The sequence below is a fragment of the Oncorhynchus tshawytscha genome, linkage group LG16 (assembly GCF_018296145.1).
Source record: "Oncorhynchus tshawytscha isolate Ot180627B linkage group LG16, Otsh_v2.0, whole genome shotgun sequence".
NCBI lineage: Eukaryota > Metazoa > Chordata > Actinopteri > Salmoniformes > Salmonidae > Oncorhynchus > Oncorhynchus tshawytscha.
Genome location: NC_056444.1, coordinates 9,913,351 through 9,925,562, shown reverse-complemented (window position 1 = coordinate 9,925,562; position 12,212 = coordinate 9,913,351). Strand labels below are relative to the sequence as shown.

Genomic DNA, 12,212 nt, shown 5'->3' with positions numbered 1-12,212 from the left:
TCTTTCTCTTTCTTTTCCTCTTCCTCTTTCCTTCTCTCTCTCTCTCTCTCTTTCTCTTTCTTTTCCTCTTCCTCTTTCCTTCTCTCTCTCTCTCTCTCTTTCTCTTTCTCTTCCCTCTTTCTCTCTCTCTCTCTCTCTCTCTCTTTCTCTTTCTTTTCCTCTTCCTCTTTCCTTCTCTCTCTCTCTCTCTCTCTCTCTCTTCCTCTTCCTTTCTCTCTCTCTTCCTTTCTTTCCTTCTCTCTTTCTCTTTCTCTTTCTCTCTTTCTCTTTCTTTTCTCTTCTCTTTCCTTCTCTTTCCTCTCTCTCTCTCTCTCTCTCTTTCTCTTTCTCTCTCTTTCTTTCTCTTCTCTCTTTCTCTTTCTCTTTCTTTTCCTCTTCCTCTTTCCTTCTCTCTCTCTCTCTCTTTCTCTCTCTCTCTTTCTCTTTCTTCCTCTTCTCTTTCCTTCTCTCTCTCTCTCTCTCTCTTTCTCTTTCTTTTCCTCTTCCTCTTTCCTTTCTCTCTCTCTCTCTTTCTTTCTCTCTCTCTCTCTCTCTCTCTCTTCTCTCTCTCTCTCTCTCTCTCTCTCTCTCTCTTTCTCTTTCTTTTCCTCTTCCTCTTTCCTCTCTCTCTCTCTCTCTCTCTCTTTCTCTTTCTTTTCTCTTCTCTTTCCTTCTTTCTCTCTCTCTCTCTCTCTCTCTCTCTTTCTCTTTCTTTTCCTCTTCCTCTTTCTTCTCTCTCTCTCTCTCTCTCTCTTTCTCTTTCTTTTCCTCTTCTCTTTCCTTCTCTCTCTCTCTCTCTCTTTCTCTTTCTTTTCCTCTTCCTCTTTCCTTCTCTCTATATATATATATCTCTATCTCTTTTCTCTTTCTCTTTCTTTCCTATCCTCTCTCCTTCTCTCTCTCTCTCTCTCTTTCTCTTTCTTTCCTCTTCCTCTTTCCTTCTCTCTCTCTCTCTCTCTTTCTCTCTCTTCTCTCTCTCTCTCTCTCTCTCTCTCTCTCTCTCTCTCTCTTTCTCTTTCTTTTCCTCTTCCTCTTTCCTTCTCTCTCTCTCTCTCTCTCTCTTTCTCTTTCTTTTCCTCTTCCTCTTTCCTTCTCTCTCTCTCTCTCTTTCTCTTTCTTTTCCTCTTCCTCTTTCCTTCTCTCTCTCTCTCTCTCTCTCTCTCTCTCTCTCTTTCTCTTTCTTTTCCTCTTCCTCTTTCCTTCTCTCTCTCTCTCTCTCTTTCTCTTTCTTTTCCTCTTCCTCTTTCCTTCTCTCTCTCTCTCTCTTTTTCTCTCTCTCTCTCTCTCTCTCTCTTCTCTCTCTCTCTCTCTCTCTCTCTTTCTCTTTCTTTTCCTCTTCCTCTTTCCTTTTCCTTCTCTCTCTCTCTCTCTCTCTCTCTCTTTCTTTTGTGTTTCTGTTAAATAGCCATCCTTAGCCAGCTTCCACCGGTTACGCAACCCTACACCTTAGAGGCTGCTGCCCTATATACATAGACTTGGAATCACTCTTCACTTTAATAATGGAACACAAGTCACTTTAATAATGCTTAAATAATGTTTAAATACTGCTTTACTCATCTCACATGTATATACTGTATTCTATTCTACTGTATTTTAGTCAATGCCACTCTGACTGCTGATATTAATATCTGATATTTATATATTTCTTAATTCCATTCTTTTTCATTTTAGATTTGTGTGTATTTTTGTGAATCATTATTAGATACTACCACACTGTTGGAGCTAGGAACACAAGCATTTAGTTAGATACTACTGCACTGTTGGAGCTAGGAACACAAGCATTTAGTTAGATATTACTGCACTGTTGGAGCTAGGAACACAAGCATTTAGTTAGATACTACCACACTGTTGGAGCTAGGAACACAAGCATTTAATTAGATACTACTGCACTGTTGGAGCTAGGAACACAAGCATTTAGTTAGATACTACCACACTGTTGGAGCTAGGAACACCAGCATTTAGTTAGATACTACCACACTGTTGGAGCTAGGAACAGAAGCATTTAGTTAGATACTACCACACTGTTGGAGCTAGGAACACAAGCATTTAGTTAGATACTACCACACTGTTGGAGCTAGGAACAGAAGCATTTAGTTAGATACTACCACACTGTTGGAGCTAGGAACAGAAGCATTTAGTTAGATACTACCACACTGTTGGAGCTAGGAACAGAAGCATTTAGTTAGATACTACCACACTGTTGGAGCTAGGAACACAAGCATTTAGTTAGATACTACCACACTGTTGGAGCTAGGAACAGAAGCATTTAGTTAGATACTACCACACTGTTGGAGCTAGGAACACAAGCATTTAGTTAGATACTACTGCACTGTTGGAGCTAGGAACACAAGCATTTAGTTAGATACTACCACACTGTTGGAGCTAGGAACACAAGCATTTAGTTAGATACTACCACACTGTTGGAGCTAGGAACACACGCATTTAGTTAGATACTACTGCACTGTTGGAGCTAGGAACACAAGCATTTAGTTAGATATTACTGCACTGTTGGAGCTAGGAACACAAGCATTTTGCTACACCCGCAATAACATCTGCTAAATATGTGGATGTGACCTATAAAATTATTTGATTTGATTCTCTCTCTCTCTCTCTCTCTCTCTCTCTCTCTCTCCTTCCTTATCTCTTCTATTTTCTCTTTCCCCTCTTTCTTTCTTTCTTTCTTTCTTTCTTTCTTTCTCTCTCTCTCTTTCTCTTCTCCTCTCTTTCTTTCTTTCTTTCTTTCTTTCTTTCTCTCGCTCTCTCTTCTCTTCTCTTTCTTTCTTTCTCTCTTTCTTTCAACAACAACAACAACAACTTTCTATATATATATATATAACAACAACAACAACAACAACAACTTTCATATATTTCTTTCTTTCAACAACAAACAACAACAACTTTCTTTCTCAACTCTCTATATCTATCTTTCTTTCTTTCTTTCTTTCTAACAACAACAACATATATATATATATATCTATATTTCTTTCTTTCTAAGCATACAACAACAACAACAACATATATATATATATATTTAACAACAGCAACAACAACAACAACATATATATATATATATATATATATCTTTCTTTCAACAACAACAACTTTCTTTCTTTCTTTCATATATATCTCTCTTTCTTTCAACTTTCAACAACTTTCAACAACAACAACTTTCTACAACAATCTATATATATATTTCAACAACAACTTTCAACAACTTTCTTTATATATATATATATATATATATATATAACAACAACAGCAACAACAACAACAACATATATATATATATACAACAACAACAGCAACAACAACAACAACAACAACAACAGCATATATATATATATATATATATATATAACAACAACATACAACAGCAACAACAACAACAACTCTCTCTATATATTTCTTTCTTTCTTTCTTTCTTTCTTCTCTTTCTTTCATATATATATATATATATATATAACAACAGCAACAGCAACTTTCAGCAACAACTTTCTTTATTTATATATTTCTCTCTACATACAACATTTAACAACAACAACAACAGCAACAACATACAACAACAACAACTTTCTTTCTTTCTTTATAACAACAACAACAACAACAACATATATTTCTTATATATATATATATCTATCTCTCTCTCTCTATCTCTAGCAACAACTTTCTTTATATATATAACAACTTATATATATATTTAACTCTCTCTCAACTTTCTATCTATATATCTATATCTCTCAACAACAACAACAGCAACTCTTTCTTTCAACATATTCTATATATATATATATCTCGCTCTTTCTTTCTTTACAACAACAACAACAACAACTTTCTCTCTCTCTCTTTCTATATTTATTTATATATCTATCTTCTTTCTCAACTCAACAACATATATATATTTCTCTCAATATATATAACAACAACAACAACAATAACAACAACATATATATATATATATATATATATATAACAATTTCTTTCTTTACAACAACAACAACAACAACAACATCTAACAACTTTCTTTCTTTCTTTATTTAGCAATCTCTATATATATATATAACTCTCTCTCTTTCTTTATATCTTTCTTTCTATATTTCTTTACAACATATATATATATATATATATCTCTCATTTCTTTCTTTCTTTCTTTCTTTCTTTCTCTCTATATATCTATATATCTCAACAACAACAACAACAACAACAACTTTCTTTTATATACAACAACAACAACAACAACTTTCTCTCTCTCTCTCTCTCTTTCTTTCTTTCTTTCTTTCTTTCTTTCTTTCTTTCTTTCTTTCTTTCTTTCTTTCTTCTTCTTTCTTTCTTTCTTTCTTTCTTTCTTTCTTTCTCTCTCTATCTCTCTCTCTCTTTCTTTCTTTCTTTCTTTCTTTCTATCTCTCTCTCTCTCTCTCTCTCTCTTTCTTTCTTTCTTTCTTTCTTTCTATCTCTCTTTCTTTCTCTCTCTCTCTCATTTCTTTCTTTCTTTCTTTCTCTCTTTCTTTCTTTCTTCTCTTTCTTTCTTTCTCTTTCTCTCTCAACAACAACTTTCTTTCTTTCTTTCTTTATCTCTCTCTCTATCTTTCTCTCTCTTCTCTCTCTCTCTCTTTCTTTCTTTCTTTCTTTCTTTATATATATATCTTTCTCTATTATCTCTCTCTCTCTCTTCTCTAACAACAACAACAACAACAACAACAACAGCAACAACAACAACAACATATATATATATAACAACAACAACAACAACAACAACATATATATATAACAACAACAACAACAACAACAACAGCAACAATATATATATAATATATCTTTATATATAACAACAGCAACTCTCTCTATTTCTTTCTTTCTTTATATATTTATTTCTCTCTCTCTCTCTCTTCTCTCTCTCTTTCTTTCTTTCTTTCTTTATTTTTCTTTCTCTCTTTCTTTCAACTCTCTCTCTCTCTCTCTTTCTTTCTTTCTTTCTTTCTCTCAACATATCTATCTCTCTCTCTCTCTCTTTCTTTCTTTCTTTCAACAACAACAGCAACTTTCTTATATATATATATATATATAACAACAGCAACAACAACAACAACTTTCTTTCTCTCTATCTCTCTCTAACAACAACAACAACAACAACAACAACTTTCTTTCTCTCTCTCTCTCTTTCTTTCTTTCTCTATCTATCTTTCTTTCTTTCTTTCTTTCTTTCTTTCTTTCTTTCTTTCTCTCTCTCTCTATCTCTCTCTCTCTTTCTTTCTTTCTTTCTTTCTTTCTTTCTTTCTTTCTTTCTTTCTTTCTCTCTCTCTCTATCTCTCTCTTTCTTTCTTTCTTTCTTTCTTTCTTTCTTTCTTTCTTTCTTTCTCTCAACTCTCTCTCTCTCTCTCTCTTTCTATCTTTCTATATCTCTCTTTCATTTATTTCTAACAACAACTTTCTTTCTTTCTTTCAACAACAACAACTCTCTCTACATCTTTCTTTCTTTCTTTCTTTCTTTCTCTCGCTCTCTCTTCTCTTCTCTTTCTTTCTCTCTATATATCTCTCTATATATATCTCTCTCTCTCTTTCTTTCTTTCTTTCTCTCTCTATCTCTCTCTCTTCTCTCTTTCTCTTTCTTCTCTCTCTCTCTCTTCTCTTTCTCTTTCCTTCTCACTCCTCTTCAAGGTGCAGAGAGAAGAGGAGCATCCTGGGAGTGAAAACCCCAGACTGTTTCTTTTACCTTCTAATACCCATCAGAAGTTCAAAAGAAATAACCTGGGAACCTTTAGCTGGGGTAAAGTGATACTGCTACTCTTTCTCTAAACGTTTAAGCTTTTCTGAAAATGTGGGTTGTCTAATTACAATATTCATTACTTTAGTCGTGCTACTCATATCACCTGCTCGCCCTTCAGCCACAGGGCTGTTCTGTTGCACTGAACAATATTCAATTCAAAAGTCTGACATTCGGATGATTAAATGTGACATGTCTGTATAAGCAATTGTGGCATTGTTAGCTAAATACTTTGGGTAATGGTTGAGAAGGGAAAGATGGGGAAGAGGTGGAGGTCAAGGGAGGGAGGTGTGTGCTGGAGGGAGAGTAATGTCTTCAGTGACTCGCACATGTCTAGCCTCCAGACCTAGCACCAGGTAGATAGAGGAATAGAAGAAGCTCAGTATCTTTAAAACCATATGTATTCCTATGTGCTCCACAGAGAGAGACGGGCGGCGCTTAAACTATGACAGCCAGTACTTACAAGATGATACGATGTGAAGAAAGCACAGTCATTTGTGAGAAAAAAAAAGGTATCTGTAGCCTTGAAGACAATGTCGCAGGTGGGCTGCTATTGTAGTGCTGATAAGTGGACATACCGGTACACATCTGTTTGGAGATGTGTTCACGTCTCAGGGACCTTTTCAGGAGTTAATATATGTCACATCACCACCAATCAAGACTAAAACTGGGGACAGGGCTTATTCTACACGCCAGTTTGAAGGACAGAGTACAAGGCGGGAAATTCTAAAATGAAAACAATATTCTGGGACTGTCAAACAGGCTTTAGGTGCTCCTGTATGTTATTATGCTCCAGGAATACCAGCGTACATTGTCATTGTTGACGACGAAACCGAATGCCGCATTAAACGGCTTGGGCACATTAGGCTCAGGGAATCAGACACCGAGTATCATTCAAACAGGAATTCAGCTCCTGAAAAGAAAACCACGAGAACGCCTGACATTGATATTGTTTCACAGCAACCCTTTAATTTCACCACCAAACATCACTAAGCCAGCTTTGGAAGGTGTCAGGTGTGCTCTCCAGTCTCTTCCTAGCTACGCTTTCCCTCCCCTCTCCCTCCCTCCCTCTCTCCTCCCCTCCCCATAGTTATGCACTCAGATGTTACGGATACTCCACCATCACCTTCACCGTCAGTGTCCACTCTGACCATCTTGTCAGCCCACTCATTTTTCTAGTGCCTTTACTACCAGATGTGTCATTATTACAGACTATTATTATTGCGAGATCATAATTTCAGGGTGTCACAATGCTTGCTCGATACAGCTGTCATGCTGTATAATGTGACCTGTATCAGTGCTGCTCTCATGTGCTGGGTTACAAACAACCTATGGGAATTGTCTGACTCACCGGGCCACTCATTCCTGTGGTTTGGTTAATGGTGTGACCTCAGCATCAGTCATGACATCACTTCCTTCTTGTTGTCTGGGTTGATTAGTGCTTCATTAAAGGAGAACTTTCGTTATAAACATAGGATTTGTTCTATCTGACAAATTATCCAACAAAAAAGGTGCTTTGTTTACGTTTTGTGAGGACAGACAGTATAAGGTATGGATGTAAAAGTACAATCTGCACAGCTCAAACAGAGTAACAGTACGTCATCAGTCTCGTGTGGGTGACTTTGGTCAAGGTGGTCATTGGATGGATCAGATAAACATGTTAAGCGTAGACTTGTTTTTTATGTCCCGTATCAACAGACACATGATCTAAACCTTGACTTTACCCTGAGAGTTACAAATGATGTCCGTTACTTCAGACACCTTGCAGTGGGTAGCCCAGTCCTCTCAGACTAGCTGCTCCCCCTCCCCCTTTTATCAGCCTTGTTCCCTCTTCTTTTTCCCCCTCTTCTCTCTCTCTTTCTCTCTCTGTCGTTCTTTTTCAAACCATGAGAACCGAGCGATTAAAGAATCCTTTATAGATAATCACCCTGGACTCCAGCGCTTCCGCTGTGCTGATTACTGAGGAAATCATTAGAAGAAGAAAGGGCCTGGATCTTCCATCGTGGCCAGCCCGACTCATGGGAGGTCAGCGAGGGGTGTGTTTGATAGACCATTTGGTCTTCCTGTTCCTATTCCAGCATTTCCTCTGTCTGCATGCTGGATGTGGATGTCTCGCCATCCCCATACCCTAATCTTTCCCATACTGGTGTCTTGGAGTTTTGAGTTCACCCCAGACTTCCTTTCTTCCTAGGGTTTGAGGGGCTGCTCTGACCCAGGGAGGAGGAGGAGGGGTTGAAGGGTGACTCTTAGCTCCCATCTCTGGCTCTCTCCCTTCCCACTGTTATGGACACCCACACACACACACCCTCTCCCTCTCTCCCTCCCTCTCAGTGGTGGTCCTCCCACCAACCCCACCCCCACCCCCGACCCTAAACTGGCTGATCCGAAGCACCATGCAGGACCCTCATGGGTACTGTCACAGATGGCAGTAACGACGTGGTCCCTAGCAGAGAAAGCAGTTCGCTGCTAGACTGGTGACATATGCTTGGTCGCAGGATGATCAACCAGGCAGAACACTGCCCTGACATCCGAAAAGACCCCCCCCACCCCCCACCCCAAACACAATACAGACGCCTCCAAAACAAACAGACATTCAGCATTCTATTCCGTCTGGGCAGCTGAAGCGTTACAGATACTGCAATAGAAATGTCAAGGTAACTTTCGATTTAGCATAAGCAGCGTTTACCGTGAATGCAGTGTTTACCGTGAATGCAGTGTTTACCGTGAATGCAGCGTTTACCGTGAATGCAGTGTTTACCGTGAATGCAGTGTTTACCGTGAATGCAGTGTTTACCGTGAATGCAGTGTTTACCGTGAATGCAGTGTTTACCGTGAATGCAGTGTTTACCGTGAATGCAGTGTTTACCGTGAATGCAGTGTTTACCGTGAATGCAGCGTTTACCGTGAATGCAGCGTTTACCGTGAATGCAGTGTTTACCGTGAATGCAGTGTTTACCGTGAATGCAGCACGTGAATGCAGCGGTTACCGTGAATGCAGTGTTTACCGTGAATGCAGTGTTTACCGTGAATGCAGTGTTTACCGTGAATGCAGTGTTTACCGTGAATGCAGTGTTTACCGTGAATGCAGTGTTTACCGTGAATGCAGTGTTTACCGTGAATGCAGTGTTTACCGTGAATGCAGTGTTTACCGTGAATGCAGTGTTTACCGTGAATGCAGTGTTTACCGTGAATGCAGTGTTTACCGTGAATGCAGCGTTTACCGTGAATGCAGTGTTTACCGTGAATGCAGCATTTACCGTGAATGCAGCGTTTACCGTGAATGCAGCGTTTACCGTGAATGCAGCGTTTACCGTGAATGCAGCGTTTACCGTGAATGCAGTTTACCGTGAATGCAGCGTTTACCGTGAATGCAGTGTTTACCGTGAATGCAGCGTTTACCGTGAATGCAGCGTTTACCGTGAATGCAGCGTTTACCGTGAATGCAGTGTTTACCGTGAATGCAGTGTTTACCGTGAATGCAGTGTTTACCGTGAATGCAGCGTTTACCGTGAATGCAGCGTTTACCGTGAATGCAGTGTTTACCGTGAATGCAGTGTTTACCGTGAATGCAGTGTTTACCGTGAATGCAGTGTTTACCGTAAATGCAGTGTTTACCGTGAATGCAGTGTTTACCGTGAATGCAGTGTTCGCTAAAAGCAGGAAAATTGCCTTTAAATTTCAGTCACTCTGTAAAGCTGAACTTCTGCAAAGCAGATTGAATGGAGCCCTTTTGTTTTGTTCCTGATACCACGCTGACCCCGCCCCCATCCATCGTCTCTACCGAGCACCACTCTTGACGGACATCACCCTAGTTCAGATTTTAGGGTCCCTCCCCAGTGTCCACTCTGTCCCCCTGGAAGGGCTGAGGAGGACGGGATGACAAAACAAGTTAATTTCCCAGCATGCCGAGAGTGTGTACACAGCAGATATCGTGAGGATTTGCACAGAAGGGTGACAGAATGTATCAGGCATGCTGAATCTAGTGAGATGTAATGGGAAGAGAACCAGCCCTACATAACTGTGTCCTGTGGTCATTCTGCATCCTTGTCTTCTCCAAAAGAGAATCACACAAAGTCCCAGATTAAAGTACACAGCGAATCTGAGATTAAATGAGATTTGCTATTGTGGATATATTTTTCCCTCAGGTTTAAAATGCAGTATAAACATGTTGGGAAATGTTACTTTAGGAAAAACTAGATCCTTTCACAAAATATGTAAACACAGTAAAACACGTAATTTTGTTCTCGATACGTATCATTAGCAGAAGGTGATAGCATTTCATACATGGAATTGAAAAGTAATAACAGCTGAACAACTGCCTTCCAATAGAGGAATTCCTACAACCCGAAGACTACCAGAGGACCATTGGCAGTCATTATAGTGAAACCTGACCTTGGTGGTTGTTTTACTGTAAAAATGTGTCAAATACCAAGAGGGCACAATGAACAGATGGCTATTACACTCCAACGCAGAACAAACAAAACTAGCTGAAGTAAAAACAGCATCCCACATTTCTGTAACACTGGCTTTTGTCCCGGGTTTGCAGAAACTTGATTCTTTTAACAGTTGTTTATATTACATATTTAGCTGCTTAGCTCAATCCGCTATAGGTTTTCTTACCATGTAAGCTGATGAACTACTGGAAGGCCTTCTAAAAATGTTGATATCAGCCATAAAATAACATTATTCACAAGGGTGTGCATGCAAAACAAGAAAAACAGTGTGCAAAAAAGGAAATATTTGCATTAATAATCACATTGCATTAATAATAATTTTTCGGAGTGTTCAATTATTAATTGTTAGCCCGTAATTTCAAGGTGCTGTGCTTTATGTTTTTCCCCCGCAAACTGTCTCGGAGCTACATTGACTGAAGTTGAAAGGCTGACAAAAAAGACTAAAACAAGTGACATTTGGAAAAACAACACAATCATTAGTCAGTTAGAGGACATTAGTCAGTTAGAAAACATTAGTCAGTTAGAGGACATTAGTCAGTTAGAGGACATTAGCCAGTTAGAGGTCATTAGCCAGTTAGAGGACATTAGCCAGTTAGAGGTCATTAGCCAGTTAGAGGTCATTAGCCAGTTAGAGGTCATTAGCCAGTTAGAGGTCATTAGCCAGTTAGAAAACATTAGTCAGTTAGAGGACATTAGTCAGTTAGAAAACATTAGTCAGTTAGAGGACATTAGTCAGTTAGAGGACATTAGCCAGTTAGAGGACATTAGCCAGTTAGAGGACATTAGCCAGTTAGAGGACATTTGCCAGTTAGAGGACATTAGCCAGCTAGGAGGTCATTAGCCAGTTAGAGGACATTAGACAGTTAGAGGACATTAGCTAGTTAGAGGACATTAGTCAGTTAGAGGACATTAGCCAGTTAGAGGTCATTAGCCAGTTAGAGGTCATTAGCCAGTTAGAGGTCATTAGCCAGTTAGAGGTCATTAGCCAGTTAGAGGTCATTAGCCAGTTAGAGGTCATTAGCCAGTTAGAGGTCATTAGCCAGTTAGAGGTCATTACCCAGTTAGAGGTCATTAGCCAGTTAGAGGTCATTAGCCAGTTAGAGGTCATTAGCCAGTTAGAGGTCATTAGCCAGTTAGAGGTCATTAGCCAGTTAGAGGTCATTAGCCAGTTAGAGGTCATTACCTGACACTGTGTACATGCCCTGAACATATATTCTCTATCAGTATTTTGTTGTTTTAATGATTAAACGAAGGAGCTGGACTTGATTGTGTGAAGATAACAAGAACAGAAAGACAAAGTGACTTACGGTAATGAATATTCTAACTTGACGGATATTGTTTTAGTTATATTTGTCTGTTGTTGGATGAATGTCCTTTTTATGTTATTGTGCACCCAGAAATACACGGTGCAATGAGCTGCTGTCCGGGTCTTGGCTGTGTGGCTTACACAAGCATATTTCATTTCCTTTGGGTCGGATTCAATCAAAAGTGCCTTAGCAGCATTTAAGGTTGTATCATACTATATGTGTGCCCTATTTTGGCAACTGGGAGAATCAATAAATGTGAGGATTCTCTGTGTTATTTATGCAATACCCAAAGCCATTCTGTAATTTTATTTGACCAAAGGGAAATGTACTGTATATGTATGATACTATATTAATACTACAATACAGGCTCTGTTGAATCAGCCTTAGGAAGGGAATGTCATGCACATTGACTCAGGACTGGTACTCCTTGTATACAGCCTCATTATTGTTATGTATTGTTTTGCTATTGCACATTTTCTTATTTTTTGACTCTACATTGTTAGGAAATGGCTTGGCAGAAGTAAGCATTTTCACCGTAAAGTCTACACCTGTTGTATTTGGCGGATATGAGAAATACAATATGATTTGATTTGATCTGTGGATCGCTGATGTCTTAGACTCAACTTACAACCAGCCAAGACGTTCTCTGTCTCTTCCCTGTCACTTCCCTGTCTGTTCCATGTCTCTTCCCTGTCTTTTCCCTGTCTGTTCTCT

General features: G+C 38.9%; 1 protein-coding gene across 1 annotated transcript in view; it reads right to left on the bottom strand.

The window, feature by feature from the left end:
• The window catches only part of LOC121838762 (importin-4-like), a gene marked incomplete at its 3' end in the record, with an annotated part of 71,871 nt that overhangs the window by 29,721 nt on the left and 29,938 nt on the right, over positions 1-12,212 (bottom strand). The gene's annotated exons all lie outside the window — the stretch shown is intronic.